The 13,101-nt window shown below is 39.5% G+C and overlaps 1 long non-coding RNA gene across 17 annotated transcripts in view; it reads right to left on the bottom strand.

Annotated features, from left to right (window-relative positions):
- Positions 1-12,345: 12,345 nt before the first annotated feature.
- The window catches only part of LOC126920641 (uncharacterized), a 171,102-nt gene continuing 170,346 nt past the window's right edge, over positions 12,346-13,101 (bottom strand). For all 17 annotated transcript variants that reach the window (XR_007712022.1, XR_007712030.1, XR_007712032.1 and 14 more), the window contains one exon: positions 12,346-13,069. This is a non-coding gene — a long non-coding RNA (uncharacterized LOC126920641). The remainder of the gene's footprint in view (positions 13,070-13,101) is intronic.

Genomic DNA, 13,101 nt, shown 5'->3' with positions numbered 1-13,101 from the left:
GAAAGTTAAAATTATAATAGCAGGAATTTAGGTACGTTTACGTGTTTGCCTGTATTCCTAAGTTTTACAGAGATGCTTTCCAAGCGAAAGTAAGGGTAGTATCAAACAGCAAATTAAATTATATCAAGTATCATTGACTCATGAACCAGTGATCAATATTTCAAAATTATTTTGTTATAATTAACAATATTTTATTGAAACAAAATCTCAAAGAATTTGTATAATTGCAATACGTCAAAAATGGCATCTTTTTTTAGCAACATTTCAAATTTTAGGGCTATGAAATATAGAATTTCTGATACTCCCTCGCCTTCAACATTTCGTCGTACGAAGGAAGAGAATTCGACCGGTAAGAGGCTGGTTCAGAAATATGTTCCTTCGCGTGGCTACGATTTATGTCTAAATTTATTCACCAAAAACAAAACGCATCAGATTCGGTCTGCTGGCCTGAAGCGACCGCAGCGTGTTCCCTCGACGCAACTTACCACAATTTTATTCGTTTTTACATATGGCCGGGCTAGCGATAAGAAAATGCCCCATGATATTTCACGTTTTTATACGCGGCCGCTTTTGCCTTGAGGTGTTGGCTGGCCTTGCGCCCCCTCGCTATAGAAACGTTACGTGGTCTGGCTAGCGCCTGATATGCGAAATAAGTAGCCCCAGGCCATTAGAAACCCGTAGCCTCGTTAACTCGATACACCGTAATCCTGAAACTCGTCCACCAAGATGGCCTTTCCTACAACCTTGCCTCCCTTCGATCCTGCTGTTTCTTTCGGGGAAGTTGTTCCTTGGAGAGAAATGTTCGTTTATCGAAGGACCAGTCCGTATACGTCTACATCAATTTCCACGGGGTTCGCTTTTCCTACCTCCAAGCGTTTCGTGATTTCCGAATGTGACACTCGTCAGTTGTTTCACGGCCGACGTATGACATATTATTAATGAAACTTACGACGGATGCACGCGAATGTGCAGCATATAAATGTGATGTACTCTGGCGAAAAGAAAAAGGTTTTGCCTTTTGAAGAATCGAGGAATTTTGTGCAATGAGAATAAATTCAATTTCCTATCCAAATAAAATTATTTGACTTCACAATTCGCCATTAAAATCATACGTTAGTGATGAAAATAATAAATAATAAATTATAAATAAGTAATTATTCATTATGTCGGCAAAAATTACAAAAGATTTTTTAAAAAACGAGAGAATTAACTTTTTTCCAAGTGATAACTTCTTTCACTCTTTTCTTCTTCGCGTTCTAAAATAGGTGAAAAAGAAACAACCTGACCATCGAGAAGAAAATTATTATATACCAGAGACAAGTTTTATGATACAACACTGATAGTTGCAAGATAATATTGCATCAAAGTATATGCCGCTTTTCATCAAATATAATATCCTTTCTGTATAAAATCAAAAGCATCGGTCGCGATCTCTGCGTATGTATAGGGGCAACCGGTATAAAAGGTTACAAGTCTAAGCAGAAATCGCGCTCTCAATTCGTACACGCGCGTGTGTAACAAGACGGGATGGTAGGAGGTTCGAGTGGCTATTGAGATGCTCGATTCTCGAGCTACCCTGACAGAAGAGCAGTACCTACCAGATATTGGAGGCAATGAGGCGGGCTACTTTTAACAAGACGACTTCTCCCATCGTTCTCTCCACTTCACCGATCCCCCCTGTTCGATACCAAACGATGCGCTCGTTGTTATGAAATCCCATAAAATTACGAGCACCGCGACGAACCCATTGATCCTGACCCCCTAACGAGCCGCGCGGCTCATGGGTTCAGCCACGAGAGCATCCGCGAATCGTCTTTTTTGCGGATGAATCTTTTTTCGATCGAGCTACAACCCCATACCTGTGTGCATGCATTACATCAATCGACTCTGATGTACGGCAGAGTTTTCTGTCGAATTGATTGTTAATTCGGTTCGTTTTATCATCTCAGGAACATTGTAGTATGATTAAACGTGTCATTTGCAGGCGTTGATGTTTTTGTTCGATTCCAATTAACACGCTCGCTACTAACGTCATGTACAGTTGTTAGCAAAAGTTTCCGACACTCCAATTGTAAAATTGTAATTTCGTTTTAATTTTAAATATTACTTGGGTTATCTTGTGTAATAATTTATTAATTAATAACGTTGGTGGAAAATCCTAGGTTATAGGCTTGTGCGCGTTGAGAATAGTTTCTACGATTTAATAACAAATATTTATTTGATTTGTCGTTTGTGTATAACTTTATTATGATTTGATAAATGTTCACTTAGTTTACATGTGAATTCGCGTAAATATTCGGAACCTACTCATTAGCGGTTGTTGGTGAAACTTACACTCTAATCGAAAACTTTTGACAGCGGTTGTATAGCTACGTGACAATCTGATTTCTCGTGACTTCTCACGAATCATGTATGTACATATAGAGGAGCGCGATGCGAGTACTCTATAACTGTAGCTGAACCGTTACGTAAATCACACGCATTACATTGAACTTCCTGCAATTGATAGAAAATATAAGAAATATCAGCACTTAGGTTTCTTTCAGAAGAAACCGCACTTGCAACAGAGTTCTTATCATACCGATGAACCTCTTGGCTTAGTGCAGCTTTGTGACGTGAAATTATGGAAAATTGTTATTACACACGTGTAGTTGATCATATAAAATCTTCACTTTACATAAGTGCATAAGTGTAGTTCTACGCCATCTTTGATATCATAAGTAACAATAAACAGCAATTATTCTTATATCTATGTAATAGATAATATTTTTTGAAATATTAAAAGTCAAAATTTTTCTCAATACACACAAGACTATTTTACATGAAATTCATCGACTTGCAAATCCAAAGTCTAATTGATCGTATCTGAGCAAAAAGTTGAGTCAATAGAATAAAGAATAACGCAGGGTAAAAAAAAAGGAAAATTAACGTTACAACGCGACGATTTGTCCAAATTTATCGGGTGTGCCACGCAATTAGGCAAATAAGCAGTCTAACTGGGAATAGGAGTGGTACGGGACGGACGGAAGGGTGTAACGATAAACAATCCCCCTCTCTCTCTTTCTCTCTCTTTCTCTCTTCCTCCCTCTCTCGTTTCCTATTCTGCGTTCGTTTGCTCGTCGAGAGTAGCGACATTTCGTTTCATTTGTTCGTCCCCCCGTTCTGCCACCCCCTCTTCCGCATCGAACAGCCCTCATCGCTTCAATTCGAAACACCCTCTAATTTGCTTCTATGAATGTGTCTCGTTTTTGATCCTATTCTTCTGTCTTGGCCGCTATACCGTGACCTCCACTAATCACCGATTTGCGAGTGAAAAAGCATTACCGTTTCGATAAAACCGTAGGAAAAGATCACTGGATCCTACTAACGGCAATTCACGTGTAATCTGACAAAATTGGTTAAAATGTTCAGTAAATCGATAATCAATGATACTATACATTGATAATACTTAAAACTGTGAGAAACAGATCACGATAAGATAACTATGCTGGTACAACTGGGCAAAGAAGAACAGAGCGATCGACGCGCACACACGCGCCGTTTTCAAAGATCAGCGATTCAGCATCTGGTCTTAGCATTTATGGTTCATAATGCGCTTTTTGCATCGAATGACCAGCGCGAACGCGAAGCATCAAACGTCGCGTTGCGGTGAAAGAAAGAACGCGAAGAGTCAAATCGACAAGCAAGAAAAAGATCGTTGCCGCGAGTGAAAGGGAAAGGGTGGTGGCTGAGGAAGAGGAAGAAGAAGAAGAAAAAGAGGGAGACGAAGACAAGAAGGAGAAGGAGTCACAGAAAAGGAGACGAAGAAAAGTACGGGGCAAATGAATCCAGACGTTTTCAACGGCGCGTCGGCGCTTTTGTAAGCGCGTACAATCGTAAGATCATGCACCGTTTTTTCCAGTGGCCAGGAGAAAAACTTAAATTGATGCGATGTGGCTCGCGAAAGTAAGACGGATGTGTCGGGACTCGGCCGCAGGCAGCCACGGATCGACGCGATTGGTAAAGATAGATGGAAGGAGAACGCGATAATTAGTCACGCAGATTCGCTGGGTTTTGCGCCACGCTCGAACCGATCTACATCGATAATGCGGGCCCGCCTCGTGTCCCTCGCGCGGCACGTTTGAACGCTCCATCGTTTTGCTTTTTAACTTCTTCCTGAATGATACCCTCGCTTCAATTATTTTTGTTATATCCCTGCAAAGAAGGACATTATCTACCGAGCAACCTGGAACGCTAATAACAAGCGTGAGAAATAGAAATCCTACGTTCATAGACATTTCCGTGATTTATGTTGGTTTATGTCGATGCTTTTAAGTCTTTCAGATGTTTTATAGAACGGTAGTTTTATGATGTTATTTTTAACGAGCAATTTTTATAAAAGAATCTCTTTTTCCGTTCTTCATCCTACAGTGATCTTTGATCCTTTGTATGGATTCAAATCTTTTTCCTCCATTAAATACATATTTATATAGAATGTTATAATATTAGAAATGTTAATTGGTAACCGAGTAAATAACCTGAACACGAACGTAAACTCTTACAAATCATTTCAACAAATTGTACTATATAAAAAACTGAACTTTCAGCAAACAGTCAAGTTTACAAGTATCGGTCACCACTCCAGTCGGCGTACATAAATTTTCAGAGTGAAAATCAAGGATTTACGGTGGCATTATAACGTTTGGTTTCTGTTCGGCACCAACCCCCCGATAAACTCTGACGATGAAGTGAGCTACAGCCGGGTGGTATCGGTAGATTTGTTTCATGTCACTTGCCAGGTGTATGGGCCGGGAGTCGAGAGGTTCCCCTATCCTATCATCGGCAGTTTCACGTGCACGCGTGGCCGCATGCCGAAAAAGAATCTACGCAAATCGGGGGCGAGGGTGGCGAGGCGAGATGGGGCAGAGGAAACCGCGGAAAAAAAGCGGGACGGAAAGTCGTTTTGGTGGATCGGTCAAAATCGAGCCGGCAGATTTGCGCGGCGATCCGGATTCCTCTCGCTGGGCGACATATAATATAAAGTTGACGCGGCGGTTGTTTACACGTTGTCGTGGCGCGGCTCCCGGACGTGGCTGCTATCGACAGCTTCACGCTGGCGCGCGTTCTCGAAATGAGTTATTTCGTGAGCGGCGCGCGGCGACGAACGGGAAAAAAGGGGTCGGGCGCGGCGAAATATCGGTACGGTTCTCTCTCGTCGAAGGAAAATATTGTCGGTGACACCACCCCCTCTTACAGAAGCGGCGGAACGAGGGTCGAAATGCCAGCGTTATTACGCGGACTGAAACGAAACTGCGAATCGTATGGTCGACAATCGCGCTGACTGGATAATGTATCGTGCGAATTGCCACTCTGAAATGGACCCACATTGTACGCGCGGCCGGTGTACATAATAATTGTGCCGCGTTCCCGTGCAAACGAGGGATGGGGGTGTCATTTTGAGTGGGGAGGGGAACTACCAGCTGATTACATTTTCAAGCCGTCACTAATTTTCTCGAACACGTGCGTCCGTTTCTAACATGTAGCCGCTGACAATTTTCTATATAGTTTCCTAAGACGACTTGCAAATAATCCTTCAAAATTAAACGGACGTTGGTAAGTTAGAGTTTTTGCTAAGAGATACAGGGTTTCTTTGGAAGGGAATGTTAACAACCATCGACGGAAATGTTCATTTACACCGATAAAACTGGATGGTACCTAGCGGACACATTTTCCGATGCTCCCGTGGGTTCACTGCCACGGAAATACGGGCATTCTGAAAAGCAGGAATGAAACACGAATACCGCGGGGGATCTTGCTAAAATTCGACGAACTGATTCGGTACAAGCGGACGAACATACGCGGCGGAGTTCATTAATAAGTTTCACATACTCGTGTAAGCCGTGTGGAATGATTTTAATTAAAAATATAGGCGAGCGAGAATTTTTGTCCGGATAATATTGAAAAGGAAAGGAATACGAGGAGCTGGTGCAGCAGCAACCGGATCACGATTCGGGTCCGTTTTCCAACCGTGAGCCACGTTTTTCTACCAAGGGGGAACTACCAAGGGGGAACGAGGAACGATTTTAGTGAATACCGTGGAACGCGGCTTAAAAGAAAAGTCCTGGCCCTGTATTCACGTTCATTACCTATATTTTTCTGTCTTATACGGCTCGTTAAACGCGACGTGCTCAATACGAAAACGCCGGCGTCAGCTACGACCGGCGTTGCGCTGCCCGGATTTTCATATTTCACTTCAATCTCCACTTCAGCTGCTCAACATACATATACTCGGGGAAAGGTCGGACACTCGTGCGGAATTCATAGGGCCGGGCGACGACCACGTGGGGAGGGAATTTACATCTGCCGCTGGTCCGCTGGATGGCTCTTCTCTACGCGAAAATTATTTAGTGGTAATTATTACCGGTGTCGTCCGACAATTTGTCTGTCGCCCAATAGCATGCTTCGAGTATTTTTAGCTCGTGCATCTCGTTTTGCCTGAATACATCGATAAAACTGTCGAAAACCACGATAAGCTTTGGAAATCTACCAGCTTCTCTATTTATTTTGAAGTACTTGCAAAACGGTGTGATAATATTAATGATTCAACTTGTGATTTTTGTTTCATTTTCGAAAATGCACGCGAGAATTGTACAATCTACAACTGGTAATTTTTCGCTTGTAAATTAATATCTGACAAAATTTTGTTGAAATTAAAGTACTATAATCGTCGTATCTCTTCTCGTTTTTTTTTTTCTGCCAAAGTTGCAACTATCGGGAAAGTTTTAATCGTACGTTTGATAAAGTGGGGGGTAAAATATGACGAATATCAATAGACTAAAACAAAATTATATTCGCGTATATAATTAATATCGTCTCCTTCTTTTCGTGCTCGTATTTAAAATGTTCAGAAATATACAGCTTTACAATGTGAAAGAAATTTCAACAAGTCATTGCTTTTAATCCATAATCTAGATACATCACACCTATGCCTCAATCTTATAAGTAAAAAATTTAAAGTTTTTCTACAGTACCTTACTACTACCATCTTGATATACATTTACTGATAGCGGCGGAATATATGAAATCATCTGAGAAAAGTAGAATATATCAATCAAAAACTTAAAAATAATGCATCTCCTTCCCTGCACCTTTAAATTCATCGTGTTTGACCATCTCTCAATTTCCTCAAATTCACAAAAAGAATACGAATTGATGAATAGAAAGATGCTGTTGGCGTAATTATCAGCCGGGAATAAACGAACCGCGATTACTGGTTCGTTTCGGGCAACCGGCTGCTGCACATGGTAATACACTTTTCGCACACACAGGCATAGAAACGGGATAACACGCGAACACGTGAGACAGCGGCGCGCTGATGATCCGTCAGCGACGCCATAACGTATAAGCGAAGCGATGATAACATCAGCGGCACTTATAATGCAAATTAGCTGGTGACACTCGACTCGGTAACAGAGTAATGTAATGCGCGAATAAATAGCAACAACTGGCCGGGCGCATCGCGCTGTCAAATGCGTCCTGAACTCTCATAAAGCACCGTTGGCTGCACCAATTCGTCGGCGTGGGCGTGAGTTGTAGGTATGCTTCTGATGGAAATATTGACTATTACGCGCGACCGGGAATGTGTATCATTGAATTGCCACCGCCATAAATATGCCGAAATTCTGCCGGCAGCGTTTCATACTTTTGATTTATCCGCACGCGACCAGACCACGATTACATGTGACCTGGCCCCAGTGTCCATCCAGATCCTTAGGCCTCTTCTCCTCTCACAGCGTTTCGAAAGGTGGCTACTGGTGTTGGTTACATATGGTGTTTCGTATGGAAAAGTTGTGCGTGCTTCGGATGAAGTTAGATTAGTAATTAATTAGTAACAAAATCGGTAATTGATCAATGATCCAAAGAAACATTTAATCAATGACTTTTTAATAGTAGTTTGTAATTATCGTTGAATATAATCTAAGAATGTTAAACACAAAGATTCGACGATTTGTAATTTGTAAAAGTTACTTGTAGTACTCTGTTTTATAATATCCATTCTATAGGAGAATAATAACATTGTTAGTTCGATTGTACGAGACGTTTCTGACATTTTCGTACAAGTCGAAACTTACTAGAAAATTATTGAAAGAAAGCTTGTTAGGTTTGACCGATTGTTAGGTCGTATTTTGCAGTTTTCCCTCGAATAAAATTTGTCTTGAAACAAAATCGCGTTTCATAAATCTGATCGTTTTTTTTTTTTTTTTTTTTTATCATACTCTCTGAATAATTTTTCTTCTTTCGCTCTTCTGAATTTATAATACAATTCAATTCACAGTTCTTGGTTCATTCTTGAAGCACTCGTTTCAAATTGTCTAATGCTCCAAGAAGATAAGTCGAATAAAAAGCTATTAACTACTCTGAGCCTCTGAGACAAGACTATGATTAATCACATAATATGTAATCATACGCTGGATCCTTAAACGAAAAAGCTTTTTTACTTCTCCTACATGCAACGTAAAGATTATCGAACACGGTATCGACCACAGAGTCAAATTACGTGCCGTCCAATTACGAGTAGACGACACTCCGTCTAATCGTCGGAAGGAAAAGGAATTAATTCGTTTCCAATTAGATCTTATAAAGCCTTTCAAGCGTGCGTTTAATAGCTTGAATGAGTATTCCCGAAACGTTAAGCTCGCTACTTGGCAGTGCGTGCATCCTGTGTTGAAGGCAAGGTCCCTCGTTGCAAAAAGCCGCGTCTTCGAACCAAGTATTCCGTAACCGTTTGCATTAGTAATTCAGAGACTGGCATAAATGATACGTTCAATCCCATGGTTGAATTAATAAACACAAATAAAAAGGCTGAGCTTGCGCTGACTAATGACGTATTTACCGCTTCGAGCCCGGGACTCGGAGCCAGAGTCGAAGCATGTCGAGTGTGCATGTATGCCAGTTCATTAAAATTTACCTTATAAACCGGCACCGTTGACACATTCAACGGTGGACGTAATAAAGCAATGTTTTAATGCCGTATCGCGAACACCCTCGTGAATTACCTTCTCATCCCGGCGATGATGATTCTGCTTCAGCCCTTTCTTACTTTAAATGCTAACTGATTGCATACGTCTCTGTTATTAAAATGTGGTAAGGAATGCTGGGTGGTCTCCATACATACTACTCAAATTTGTAAATAACTTCCTCTTCATGCGTTTAAAATTTCATTATATTATATTTCTTATAGTTTTTACTATTTATGAATTGATCAAGTTTCAGTAACTGGATTACATTCATCGTTGGATATACGTTCTTCGATAAACAAGTTCCGTATATTATGGAAATTTTTATACTTCTGTAGTGCAATACGTTTCACATAACGTATAAGGCGTATAGTAATTTCTTCGTAGCCTTTGCATGTATAGTTTCGACAGTGTTGCGATAAATTGTTTTCTTTGGAACAGTTTTTCAACGACCACAAACGATCTTCTCAAAGTCCTTCCCATCTTAAATGGCGCTCCTTTATTGATCAGTTTCGTCCCATTATTTAATCTCTTTGCCCCTTTTAATAAAAAAATTGTCACACGAAATTGAAATAACTCGATCAACAGCCTAACAATTGGTATTACAATATAAACTAAATGACCTCCCTAACTCTTACTACTGGGCAGCAGTATAATGATCTTCAATAACGATTTTATTCAATCATCAACACGATCAATTAGCAACGACACTGTAGATTATTCGAACTGCATATCAGGCATAAAATGATTACTCGACAGTTAGTACTTACGTCCCTGTTACTCGATGCAACTGCGGCGGACCTGTAAATCTGCTTTTCGATGAATTAGTGAGGTATCGATAGCACCGGGCACGGTGTTATTAATAGAGCGACATGTGTTGCAGATCGCTCGCGTTGTATCGATACTCGCGTCCAATTGCGCGTTAATTATTGGTGCCCTGTGCCTGACAATAACGCGAATATTGATGAGATTATCAATAATTTCCCCGTGGGTTATCCCCGTTGCGGTTCGCGGGCATCGCGTTTCACCTCAATTTGCATGCACCGACGGACAATAATCCATAACTGGTTCAAAACTCTTCTTTTCTTACATTTACCACACATCATTACACACTGAATTCCAGTGCAAATTAATTGTCCATTTTTCAGACAAAAATATGTAAATGTTCATGTAAGACTTTTGTAATAAAAAATAAATAGAAAAGTCATTGTGGAATATTTTAGCAAATTTAACTTTGTATCGTTCAAAGCATATTTATTCGTAAACAACGAAGTATTACTGGAAAGCTGTTTCTCTGAAATACGAATAAATGTACTGTAATATTATAGAAACTCTTCGATTCGACACATGGCAATTGGGAAATGAGTAACGTTTCAATCTTGTTTTGTTACTTTGCATAAAATCAGTAGCCTTCTGCGGTCAAACGTTCAAAGATAATCGTAATGACCTTTTAACTTCATTATTTCAAGCTACTGTGTTTTAAATATCATTCAGTTGTTAAGATACATCTAAAAGGTCATCAATTTTGGAAATAATAAGGAATTTTTCCGTGAAAGTAATATGGGATCAATTTATTTAGCTTTTATTACAGACCTTCTTTAGTAAAAAAAACATATATAACCTGCATGAAAAGAAATAGATAGCTATCGTTACAGAATCTGTTTTTCTTCAGGATCCTGATTTTATCGACAAAAACAGTTCACTGTAATATCGTTCATTCTCATAATAGCTCACTGTATTTCGATTATATAGAGTGATTCACAAGTATCCAGTCTGAAACTGAAAGATACATTTGAATGATAATATCTGACACCGCTATCGCCTAGGAGGCATAGTTAGATCGCAGAAGGTTAACCCTCTGACGAGCTAGGCGATCAACGTCTAACAAGTTTTCACGAGGAAGCCAGAGTAATACAGAAAGTCGTCTGAATAGCATTCCGTGTGGAAAGAGGAATGGATGCAATCAGTACCGATCGTGCTGTTGAAATTTATACCAAGTTCCTACTTCTTGAGTAATATTATTGCACTAACATAACAAAATATATGTATAACATAACATAGTGTATACGATCTTTATTTTAATGTTCGAAATTTATATATATATAATGTGTCAGTGATCATTTCCAGCATTGTATTCAGTTTACTAAGGCACCATCAAATTTTTCATAGTAATTATTAGATATCATCCTCAATGTGTTTAAAATTATAAAAGTATAAGGTAGTAAAAAAATTATTATGAAGATTTTTGGAAGGAAAGATTCAAAAGGAAAGATGTTTTGGAAATATTCGACGATGATTTCTATTTTAATTTTTTTAGTAAAATATCCTAATCAGAGATTTTGTTTCTTTCTTAAATTTGTAATTCCTTCCTGAATAAAAACCTTCTTTTCAATTCAAGGTTTTTAATTTTGAGTGAAGGTTTTGTACTGTGGTTTGTAAATATGACGATTAGCATTCACGTGTATTTTCTTAAGTTTATATTTTCTTTCACCGATCGAAAGCTAATCTACGAACCTTTTTGCAATCTAATAAAGTGAAATCAAAAGATGCAAATGAGAAATTAAGATATCCGACATCGTCGAAAACCTGGAATGGCTAGTACTTCCAAACTAGTAATTTCATTTACTTAGGCTTACGAGGACCTTTAGATGCGATGAATCGACGTCTATTCTAGCAGAAGAGCTGGGGGACTTTAAACAAACATCATCTAGTTTAGTGAGGGGTTGTATCGGGTATACACGATCTCGTGTAAACATGACAGATCGAGTCGAGCCACTCGAAACATCCATGAAGGGCTGGTAGTTTTCTTAAGTCGACGTGGAAGCCCCTGTCTCGTTTGAGACAGGTTAGGGCAACTCTTGACTTCGATTTATACTAGCTTGTAATTTCTATATACAGACATGTTTCTTCGATAAAGTCCTGCGTGGCAGGTGGAGTTATACCTATATACTAAGGAAAATAAATATTTAATTCGTAATTAATTAGCAATTAAGTAGTGGCTTCAACATCCCAATTATAATTTTATTTTTCCTTCATATTTCGATCAAAGGAATTGAATACACGCGTATTAGGTGTATATATTAGATTGTCCGGAAAGTGTCTTCCTTTTGCAAACGTGTTTTTTACAACAATGCACCTTCATACAAACGTGAAACCACGTCTGTGAAATGTTGCAGTGTCTATCTCAACAAAACAAAATGGATCGTACGTAATTCGGCAAAATAATATAAAACAAAAAACTTTGTGTGTCTATTATTTCTTCATAAAACGAAAGAAACTTTTCTGACAACCTAATACATAGAAGCTTAGATGAATGGAAATAACCACCAAAATTACTTCAAAGAAATAATTTCAATTTGATCAATGACTCTTTAAAATTTTAGTATTGTCCGTATATTTTCCCAACGCACATTAATAATCAAATAAAAATGAAATGGAATACTTAAAGTTTCAGCCTAAGACGACTTCAAGATACAACTTTATTCACAGTCGATCGTTTGCAATGATAGCACATCGCTAATAATTCCCAGTTTCTAAATGTCAAATGGTAAAGAGCAGCAGCAGGCTTCCGTTTGCTCTGTGAAAACACGTTGAACCATTAACAGAGATCCGGTTAACACGAAGCATATCGTGGACGATCGTAAAGACGGCAGGAGGCTTGATACGCGTAAATAAACTTCCCTCTCCCGAGGATCTCGTTCGAAAGAAAACACGACCGGCTGTCTGTCTCTCTGTGTGACTTGCAAGTCGGACGATAGGTTTGTCGATGGATCGAGTACCCTTCGAGTGTTCGTCTTTGGAGGGTCGAACGGAAGCCGGTTTGCAGGTCGAACACTTCTCAACGGATTTGGAGGCAGGAAAAGCCAGCCAGATACTTCATCTTCCAAACAGATGCAGACAAGTCTGGCGCCAGTCTTGGGTACCGAGGTTTCTAGTTGAGATTTCGAGGCCACTGGGGACATGGACCACTTTCACTGACCACCCTGAATCTTCTGCTATATATGTTCAGTTCCATTGATAGCCACTTTGCAAGATCGCCAATTCTTTGAAACTTGCAACATTTCTGCTGTGTACTTTATTTTGAAAATTACGTAATTAGAGATTA

Source organism: Bombus affinis, chromosome 9 (genome assembly GCF_024516045.1).
Source record: "Bombus affinis isolate iyBomAffi1 chromosome 9, iyBomAffi1.2, whole genome shotgun sequence".
Classification (NCBI taxonomy): Eukaryota; Metazoa; Arthropoda; class Insecta; order Hymenoptera; family Apidae; genus Bombus; species Bombus affinis.
Note: the sequence above shows the minus strand (reverse complement) of the source record. Positions and strands in the feature narration are given on the sequence as shown.